The sequence below is a fragment of the Lathyrus oleraceus genome, chromosome 5 (assembly GCF_024323335.1).
Source record: "Lathyrus oleraceus cultivar Zhongwan6 chromosome 5, CAAS_Psat_ZW6_1.0, whole genome shotgun sequence".
NCBI lineage: Eukaryota > Viridiplantae > Streptophyta > Magnoliopsida > Fabales > Fabaceae > Lathyrus > Lathyrus oleraceus.
The window spans coordinates 229,409,093-229,420,282 of NC_066583.1; positions in this window are offsets into that span (position 1 = coordinate 229,409,093).

Genomic DNA, 11,190 nt, shown 5'->3' on the forward strand with positions numbered 1-11,190 from the left:
TAGTTCACTACTGTGGAGATGCACCATAGTGACCGTGTAAAACTACAGTTCGGTATGCAACAACTAATTCCAGAACCTCCCACGTGTTTGGGAGATTGGCATCAACAAAGAGTCGATGGCCAATGGGATTATTCTGACTGGAGAGACTTTGTAAAAAAGATATGTTGTCATTAGAGGAATCGATGGCAACACATCATAAACGAACCAGTCATACATGGTGCTAGACCAACTCAACATTATATGGCATGGTTTAGGTCGGTTACAACACCACAGTTTGTGTCTGAGCCAAGGTATTTGATTGATCAACGCCAATGAGCTTCGTCACCAAACGCCCAACAACAAATCCTTGTCCAAGAAGAATGTCAACCCACCCAAACCCAACGACCAACCTCACACCATCACTCTACCATATACACCCAACCACCAAACACGCAACCTCGCAACCAATTCATGCCACACACCCAAACTCAAAACCAGGAATCAAATCCTAACCACCAACAACCATACACAGCCACCACAATAGTCTATAGCCCAGATGATTCATATGATTTAGCGTCATGCCATCGTAGCCCCCCACCAATGAACACCCAAACATCTCATCGCCATAACACCCAACCATTGTTTGACTTTAGTACACCATATGAACCATTGTTTCGTTTCCAAAAAGATTCAATGTTGTCAATTCGGGCAACCATATCGTCCACAATCCACCCAACCACAACGACCTAACTACGACAATATGGGCACCAAACTCAATTACGGAAACGTCGTTGGCGACAACCCCCCAACTATTGGGGACAAATGATGACAAATCTATCAAGTACCGTTGGACCTTCCACCAAACCTTCACACCGGCCACCATTGTATCATGTTAGTACTCAAAGACCCCAAACACCTCAGGGAAATTATGGGAGACCTCGAAGACAGACTAACGCACCTGGATGTGGAACAAGGGGGCGTTTCATATCCAGGTGTGTTAGTCTGTCCACTGCCATCAGTAGTGTTCCTTTATATTTCCCGTACAACCATGTACCATCAATATGTATAATAGGTTTACAGAAAGCAAAACCTTTTATGCATGGTCGATACACCCAGAAGAGTCGGTGGAATATTCCATTACCAATAGCACAAATCTCGTTTAGGATATACACCGGCAACGTTTCCAAATTGATAATAGTCCCAAGAGCATAATGTTTAAGAGCCACCAAGTATTTAGGGAGTTACTTGTAAGACTCCTCCCAGTTGCCAAAGACTGTTTCAACCGCCTTAGTCCTAGCTATCCAAGCCTTCCCATATGACGAAGTATAGTTGTATTGTGTTACAATATATGAGATTATTATACTCACCTTTAACAATGGATTTTCGCTAATGGCAGACAAAATTTCATCGCATTTTAACTGAGAGTTGAGTTTGTGATAATCTTGCATTGGGTTCATGATTAAGCATGTGTGAACTAGGCCCAGAGAACCAATCTCCCAAGAATCACTCCTCTTCCAGTAAGATGCTGACAACCGAAGCAGGGATAGCTCATTTCGAAAATAAATATTATACCTTGTTACATTAGTTCGACGAACCCTATAATCAGCTGATAATTCCATGTGATACTTTTTAATGGCTCTGACACAATCTTTTTTTGTGCGAAATGTGTCTTCTTCTTTCAATGATCCTTGAATTTGCATATAAGGATTGTAAAATATATCTGATAAAGGTTCATCTGCACCCAAATTCAAGCTTCTCATGTGTTGAGGTGGACAATATACATGACTAGCTAGTATTGGATTTTATTCTTCTTCATCATTCACCATTGAATCAACCAATAACTCGACTTCTTCTTCTTCATCGTCAATAACATTGACTTCAACTTGTTCGTCATCATCAGTTTCACAAAACACTTGTGACGGATCAACGAACTGAGACACTTGATGTTGTTAATATATATATATAATTATATATCATTGTACCCAGATTGTTCATGACTGAGAAACATATGTTGAACATCGTCACCATCTCGAATCTTGAACTGATAAAACTTTACTTGGTTGTCTGCAAAGAACACCGAATTTTTGTAGATGATTTGTCCCACCTAAATACGGTAAATATTATGTATTTGTCGTTGTTACAAAACATAAATAAGTTAAGCACATGTAGTCATGGTTCAGCTGTTTTGTCCCATCTATATATTTCGTTGTGTAAAAATTCCAAAAAAATACTTGTACGTTTTATTCTTGCGCCTATTTGCTACAAGCATGGGGTTGGTCAAGACTGATGTCACTCACCCAGTCAACAAGAAGCCATTCACATTCCCTTTTGCAACAAAGTAAGTTTAAAATTTTACCATCTAATTTATTAGACTTTATACTACAACTAACTGTAAATAATATATTTCCAATCTTTTCGATCTAGGTGGTCAGTTAAAGGGATGAACTACAACAGGTGTCCAAAACACGTTGTAGTAGTCTATCGCAATGTTTTAGACCACATTGGACCAGACGATGTAATACTACTATACAACTCTACATTTAATTTTAAAAAAAAATCCAGTTATATATCATCTAATCATGTCATATTCTTGTACAGTTTATCTAGAGGCCATACATGGGTCTTAATCATCCGTTTAACCATGATGATGATGCAGTTTGGACAACAAAATACCAATTATCTGGTTCACTACTGCGGAGATGCACCATAGTGACCGTGTAAAACTGCAGTTCGGTATGCAGCAACTAATTCCAGAACTTCCCACGTGTTTGGGAGATTGGCATCAACAAAGAGTCGATGGCCAATGGGATTTTTCTGACTGGAGAGACTTTGTAAATGAGATGTGTTGTCATTAGAGGAATCGAAGGTAACACGTCTTAAACGAACCAGTCATACATGGTGCTAGACCAACTCAACATTATATGGAATGGTTTAGGTCGGTTACAACACCACAGTTTGTGTCTGAGCCAAGGTATTTGATTGATCCACGCCAATGAGCTTCGTCATCAAACGCCCAACAATAAATCCTTGTCCAAGAACAATGTCAACCCACCCAAACCCAACGGCCAACCTCACACCATCACCCTACCATATACACCCAACCACCAAACACGCAACATCGCAACCAATTCGTGTCACACACCCAAACTCAAAACTAGGAATCAAATCCTAACCACCAACAACCATACGCAGCCACCACAATAGTCTATAGCCCAGATGATTCATATGATTCAGCGTCATGTCATCGTAGCCCCCCACCAATGAACATCCAAACATCCCATCGCCATAACACCCAACCATTGTTTGACTTTAGTACACCATATGAACCATTGCTTCGTTTCCAAAATGATTCTATGTCTCAATTTGGGCGACCATATCGTCCACAATTCACCCAACCACAACGACCTAACTACGACAACATGGGCACCGAACTCAATTACGGAAGCGTCGTTGGCGACAACCCTCCAGCTATTGGGGACAAATGATGACAAATCTATCAAGTACCGCTGGACCTTCCACTGAACCTTCACATCAGCCACCATTGCATCATGTTAGTATTCAAAGACCCCAAACACCTCAGGGAAATTATGGGAGACCTCGAAGACAGACCAACGCACCTGGATGTGGAACAAGGGGGCGTTTCAATCGGACGAGTCATTGATTTTCTTGTCAATTTTATGTATTTTTACTTTATAATTTAATATAATTTTTAATTTAAGCATTTAATTTAATTAATTTAAATTTTAAAATTTAAAATAAAAATGGAAAGTGCATGCGCCACATGCATTGGCGCATACACTGATGTAGTGTATGAAGGAGAATAGTGATCCAAAACGCAGCGGAAATTAAAAATTTCTCCTTTAGTGATCCTTACGAATGGGCATGATCAGTGATAGAACCGTTACCTTTTGTGGCAATTGAAACTTTTGATGCAGATCTAAGGAGTGATCACGAACGTTGAATGGTGACAACGCATTTACTCAGTCCACACGAACGGATTCCTTCAATCTCAGTGCTAGCTGCTACGAATGAAGACTTTGAGTGTGTGTGTGTGTGTGTGTGTGTGTGTGTGTGTGTGAGAGAGAGAGAGAGAGAGAGAGAGAGAAACGAAAATTTCAACTGTCCAAATGCTTCTGCACAAGGGTTCTATATATAGAACCATTTGTGTGGGCTGCAAGCTAAAAAGTCCACTTAAGTGTATGTGGCCCATATCTTATGATATGCCAAAATCACTTAAGCACGTGGTACCTTACCATATTTTGTATTCTACTTAAGTACATTGTATCTTACGATGTTCTACAATTCACTTATGTGCACCGTACCTTACGGTGTTCCTTATTTACTCTATCTTTCATCAATCTGTCCTTTTGTGTGTGACCCTGTAGGTTTTTGCGACATTAGCAATTATATTAAATCACATATTTAACATAATAAACAGTGAGCGGTATCTAGCAACACATCACTGCTACCCAAGACACGAAAATGTCATGTGATTTCACAAATCTTTTTGTGATAATACTTATGTGTACAATTACCCTTTTGCCCCTATGTCTATATTGAACACAGGGGATAAATCGTGCCATCCTTGTCCTGTTCAATATTGGGCCCGTAGACATGTATCCTGTTACGCAGGATTGACAAATTCCATCTGGGTCACTCATGTCCCTCAGCATGCTTCGTGGAGTACTCACTGTCTTTATGGTCCTCCAGTTACGGACAACGTTTGATCAGTGACAAAACACTCGACTATACATCTATGGTCTATAGTGGTTTCAGGTCGAAGGGTGGTATACATCATTATCATCATGAGAATAACTTATGACACTTTGCCTAACATTATATATGGTATTCTCATAGCAGGTCAATCCAGTATAAATATTACTCATAATATTTATACATATGTTTAAGATTTGATAACTCATTATCCATGATCCATGAGATGTGATCATCGGTCTATATACATAATAGTCTTAATGTTTTAATGTTATTCCACTTTACAACAAAGCTCGACTATAGAGACTTTAAGAATAGTGTCCTTATGTTTAATGGGATCTCATGATTAAGTCACACTTGGTACATTAAATAGACTATCTATTCTAGGGACTTTCTTAAACAAAGACAATAAAAAAAACCTTTTATTATTAATAAATAATTCGATACAAGTACCAAAAGTATTGGCGGGCTTACACCAACAGTATATGCATGCGCCAATGCATGTGGCTTCAAGGCATGCATGCGCCTAGGTCATTGACGTTTATGCTCATTTGTAATGCATGCATGTTCCAATGACTTGGGCACCTCCTTTGAGTGCGAATTAGATGCACCATTTCAACTGACGCATCAGTAATGAAAGGTGATTATTTTGATAATTAATTTAAAAAATAGATTATTTTAGTATTTAATTTGAAAAAGATTGTTATTTTAAAAAAAATCAAATTTTATAGAGACGTTTTTCATTCTTTTCTATTAAATATATTTTTTTAATTTTCATTCTTTTCTATTAAATATATTTTTTTAATTTAATTATTTTAAAACAACTTGGATGGTATGTATGCACAGAGATATAAGAGTGCAGATTTAAATTTATGATATTTTATTTATTAATTTTTAAAGGCTGAAATTCTAGCCACTATACATACTACTTGACCAAAAATAAATATTTGTTTTGACTTGTAAGTAACTTTGAGAATTTTTTATAAATTAAAGAATATATTCAAGTTAATAAAAAAATTATGTGTTAAATGATATTTTCTTTAGTTACAAAGTTATAAAAAGAAGGAAAAAAAACTATAATCTCAAAACAAAACAAAAATACTTGGAGTGTCGATTGCGAGGGTGTTGTTCAACTCAGAAGAAAGAGAATTAAATATCATAATGTCAACGTCAAACCCAAGCTCCAAACTTAGCCATGAATTTAGTATTTTGATTATCTTTTTGAAAGGTAAAAATACATTGAGATGTTTTTTTTCAAGTGACATGCCATTCACGTTCTAAATCATCTTGCATGTTTCTGAATTATATCTTATTAAATTGATAAATGAAACTTTATTTATAAATTGTTAAATAGAAATTACTCGCGATGTAATATAAGTTTTATAATGATATATTTGTGAGGATCCTAAGCTATTGTGTTGTGTGTAACATCCTAATTTTGATTTTTATAATTTATTTGAGTTTTAGAGTACCTTAAATTACTTTGTTAGTATTATTGAGGATGGTTGGATTTTTAGTAGAAATTATTATAATTCAAGGGAAAATTTTGAAGAACATTGGAGATATTAGAGAGAAATTCTTCCATAGATTTTGATAATGAATACTTATCAACTCATAGGACTTGTTAATTTATCAATGAGTGGTTAAGTTTCTCTAGATTATATGGTTTTGAGATGAACCTTATTTTTACTTTGTTGGATCATATGTTTGTTTGAGATTTATTGAGACTTTTATTGTTATTATCGTTATTTAAAAAATTTCTTGAGTTTAATATTTTTTGTCGCTTACGGACGTACAAATCGATTTAGATACCTCGGTGTTGTGAAAACGATGTCGGAATTACAAAGTATAATTGGTTTCTTGATCGGTAAGAAACTCACAAGGGTAGAAAAAGAGAAAAATAAGAACACAATGAAATTGATTATAAACTGACATTCTTTACTTTCTCTTTGAAACAATATTACAAGTGTTGCAAAATAGCCAATAACCTCTCTCACCCTAATTAGGAATTGTGTTTATTCAACGATGAGAGACTAGTATGTTATTTATAAAAAAAACTAACACACTAAACTAATGGGCTTTTACACACAGACCCATTACACAAGCTAACTTACAGAACAGGCTAACTTAAACAATTGAGCATAACAAATAGGCTCAATTCGACATGCTAACAATCCTAACATATTTCGACTACAACATGTGAACAAACTTCAATTGTGTGTTAAGGTTCTATTGAATTGTCGAACCAAGAAGTCACCCTTCGATCATACTAGAGTTCGATCCAATATCTCACACTAGAGATTTATGACCGTTAGTCAACTTATTTGATCTAGGAAATTTATTCGGCTTTGTAAGGATAGGTAATTAGAAGTCATTGCTTACGAATTAACATACTTAGAACGCCTAATTTAACTTTGAATTAGCCTAAGGAATTAGGGGATTACCGTATAAATTAGTGAGTTGCACACCAATGAATTGGGTGCAGTTTAATTCACAATGAAGTAATAACTTAATTGAAACTCAATAAGTGCACAGTTCATCAACATGTAAAATAAGAGGATTCGATATAAATTATATAATCGCCTTTCTCATATTGAATTTCATTCTTTTAATTTCTCATTTTAGAATCGATTTTCTAACGACCCCCCCCCCCTTTTGATTACTCACATTCTCACATGATTCTCTTCTTAAATTACAATCTTCGTGGAGACGGTATTTTTATTAATACTTCGACATTATTGGTACATTTGCCAAAGATCATCAAGTCTCTGGCTCCCTTTTCAGGGATTGCAATGCCATGGATTTTCATCCAATACGTGACTCGGAAATTATTAAAGATACTTGTTTAAAACAAAGATAAAAGATTTTGAACTTAATCAAACTCGGTGACAATTCAAGTTCATAAGCGAAAAATCACCGCATTTCTAATTCGTTAAAAGGAACATAAGTAAATAACTTAAAATATAATGCAATCAATTCATAACTACTAAAATAGACAGATTGGAAAATGGAAGATAACACTTTGGAGCGATCTTAAGAACCAGGGAAGAATTCCATCAATCTTCAACTTTGAGGTAAGGGGGAAATTTCTTTACTAATGAGCGACTCTAAGCAGTCATGATGGTGAGGAGTCAACCCCTGAGGTTACTGATTCACTGTTGATATGTGTTTGTGTCTTTGAGCAATTTTAAGTAATGAAATTATGACATATATGAAGGAAAATTGCGATAAAAACACAGTTGATTCACTGTTGATATGTGTTTGTGTCTTTGGGCAATTTATTGTTTCACATAAACTTCGCAACCCTAAATCTTCATGTAAGACATATGTGGTTTCTTACCAATCCATATCTCATATGGTGTCTTCTCAACCTTTTTGGATGGAACATTGTTAAGTGTGTAAGTTGATGTCAATAGTGCATGTCCCCAAAAGGAGTTTGGAAGATCGACGTGACTCATCATGGATCAAACCATGTCTAACAAGGTTCGATTTCTTCTCTCAGATACACCGTTCCATTTGGGTGTTCTAGGAGGAGTAAGTTAGGATAGAATCTCATACTCTTTCAGATGGTCATCAAACTCTAGGCTTCAATATTCACAACCTCGATCTGATTGAAGAGTTTTAATATTCTTACCTAGTTGGTTTTGTACTTCATTCTTGAATTCCTTGAACTTTTCAAAGGACTCTGATTTGTGTTTCATTAAATACACATGACCACATCTACTGAAATCATTAGTAAATATGATGAAGTATTGAAAACCTCATATGGCTAGTATATTCAGTGGTCCACATACATCAGTATGTATGAGGGCCAAAAGATCATTAGCTCTTTCACCTTTTCCTGTGAATGGAGATTTTGTCATCTTTCAAATTAAACAAGAGCATGTCTCATATGATTCATAATAAAAAGAGTCCAAGAGTTCATCTTTATGGAGTTTGAAAATGCATTTCTCATTTATGTGGCCTAATCGACAATGCCAAAGGTAAGTTAGATTTAACTCATTAGGTTTCATCCTTTTAGTATTAATGTTATAAATAGGCATTTCAAGATCAATGACATATAATCCATTGTTCATTTGTGCAGTAGCATAGAATATACCATTTAAATAAATGGAGCAATAATTGTTCTTTATTATGAATGAAAAACCAAACTTGTCCAAACAAGAAACGAAAATAATATTCATACTAATTGCAGGTACATAATAATAGTTCTCTAACTGAATTATTAAACCACTAGGTAAAGTCAATACATAAGTTCCTACAGCTAAAGCAACAACCTTTGCTCCATTTCCAACTCGTAGGTCAACTTCACCTTTTTCCAAATCTCTACTCCTTTTTAGCCCCTGCACATTGGTACAAATGTGAGAATCGCATCCAGTATCTAATACCCATGATGCAAAAGTAGATAGATTAATTTCAATAACAAAAATACCTGAAGTTGAAGTCTCTACTCCATTTTTCTTATCTTCCATGTGCTTTGGGCAGTTTCTCTTCCAATGTTCAGTCTTACCGCAATGGAAGCAAGTGTCATCCTTTGCAATTTCTCCACTAGGCTTCAAAGCATGAGCAATGGGTTTGGGTTTGACAACTTCCTTGCCTTTTCCTTTACCACCTTACTTGGTGGGCCTTTTGTTCTATTTCTTTCCATTTCTGATCATCAGAATGAACTTCCATTTTGACTTCAGATTCTGCTCAGCAGTTCTTAACATGCCTAGCAGTTCAGGAAGAGTTTTGTCCATATCATTCATGTTGAAATTAAGGACAAATTGATTGAAGCTCTCTGACAACGATTGCAAGATCAAATCAGTCGCAAGTTCCTTTCCGAGGGGAAAACCCAACCTCTCCAGGTTCTTCACATACCCAATCATCTTGAGCACATGGGGACCTACAGGGGCTCCCTCAACTAACTTGCCTTGACAAGGGGATTTTGAAACTTCAAACCTTTCATGCCTTGCCTGCTCTTGATAGAGCATCTTCAGGTGTTTGATCAAATCGAACGCTGCCATGTTCTCATGTTGCTTTTGTAACTCCGAGTTCATGGTAGCTAGCATGAGGCAAGCAACTTCATTAGCATCATCGACATGCTTCTTATAAGCATCTCTTTCTGCCTTAGGTGCAGAACTAGGAGGTTCCTCTTCATGAACAGGTTTCTCCAAGATATATAACTTTTTATCATGCTTGAGGATAATCCTTAGATTTCGATGTCAATCCAGAAAATTTGTCCCAGACAATTTTTCCTTATCAAGGATTGATCGCAAAATGTTGCTAGAGGTGTTTGTTGTCATGGTAATCTACATGAAAAATATGAAAATATAAGTATCATTAAAATAACATATTTCATTAGGCTTTTAATTAAATAGGCTCCCACTATTTTACTCAAAGCAAATGATCCTCACCATTTGATTCAGAAAATTCCGTTGGAAGATTTTCTAGTGGATCGAGATCCAAATTTCACTTTGTTTTAAGTTCGCGTAGGCGGATTACACAAAACTAGGCTATTTAGGTAGGAACTCCTTCCAATTGTATCTAATACAACTCTCAAATATTTTAGTTGGGTGAATAACTCCTTATTCCAATCCATCATATGGATCATTTCCAACTCTTGCTTCTAAACGTATATAATCTTATTATAATTTGTTTAGTTAAGTTTGACCCATTTTTTTAGCAATTGGATATTACAATTATCCCATCGCGCCTTACTAATATAGAACATGCACCTCCCGCAGGCGAAACTTATATTATTTGATACTAGTCTTGATGAGTGCTAAAACTTGAAAAACATAAACTTAATATTTAATTTTAAGGAATTTGTGATTATTTTGATCTCATAGGCTTGTTTATCATATAAATTGTCTCTCACATGTATCAACATACATTCACATGCATCAACATACATACAAAATGAAACATTTATGGCCCCTAGCGCAATTGTTCTCCCAAGCCAATGAGAGAACCTAAGCTAACCTAATAACGATCTAAGCTTCTCCAAGCAAGATCTTCAAGGTTGTCCTCCTTTGATATTGTATTCTTCTCTTTCTTCATAACATTATATTACATAAAGAAACTCGTTTTACATATGAGGGAGTAAGATGAGAAAAGAAGTTACATTAAGAGATTAAAAGAGAGGCACGACATGCATGTCGTATTTTAAAATCCCAAAAATAAAATAAAGGAAAACTAAGGTCATAACTGATCACCACAATACAATAATAATAAACACATTATTATTATTAATTTAAATTCTTTTAATTAAATAAACCAAATTAAATTTCAGCAATTGATCACACTACACAGAGTTGGCCCGGGGTTCCGCTGCCCGGGCAGCGCCCCCTAAAGGGTTGTCAGGGGCAGCGCCCTGGAGCAAAACTTTAATGAACAATTCATTTGAACGTCACTTTTTGCATCAACACTTGATACTTTAAAGCACAACTTTTGTGCAGTTACAACCCTAATCGCATAACTCTTTGACAACACAATCCTTGTACCGTCATGAACCCT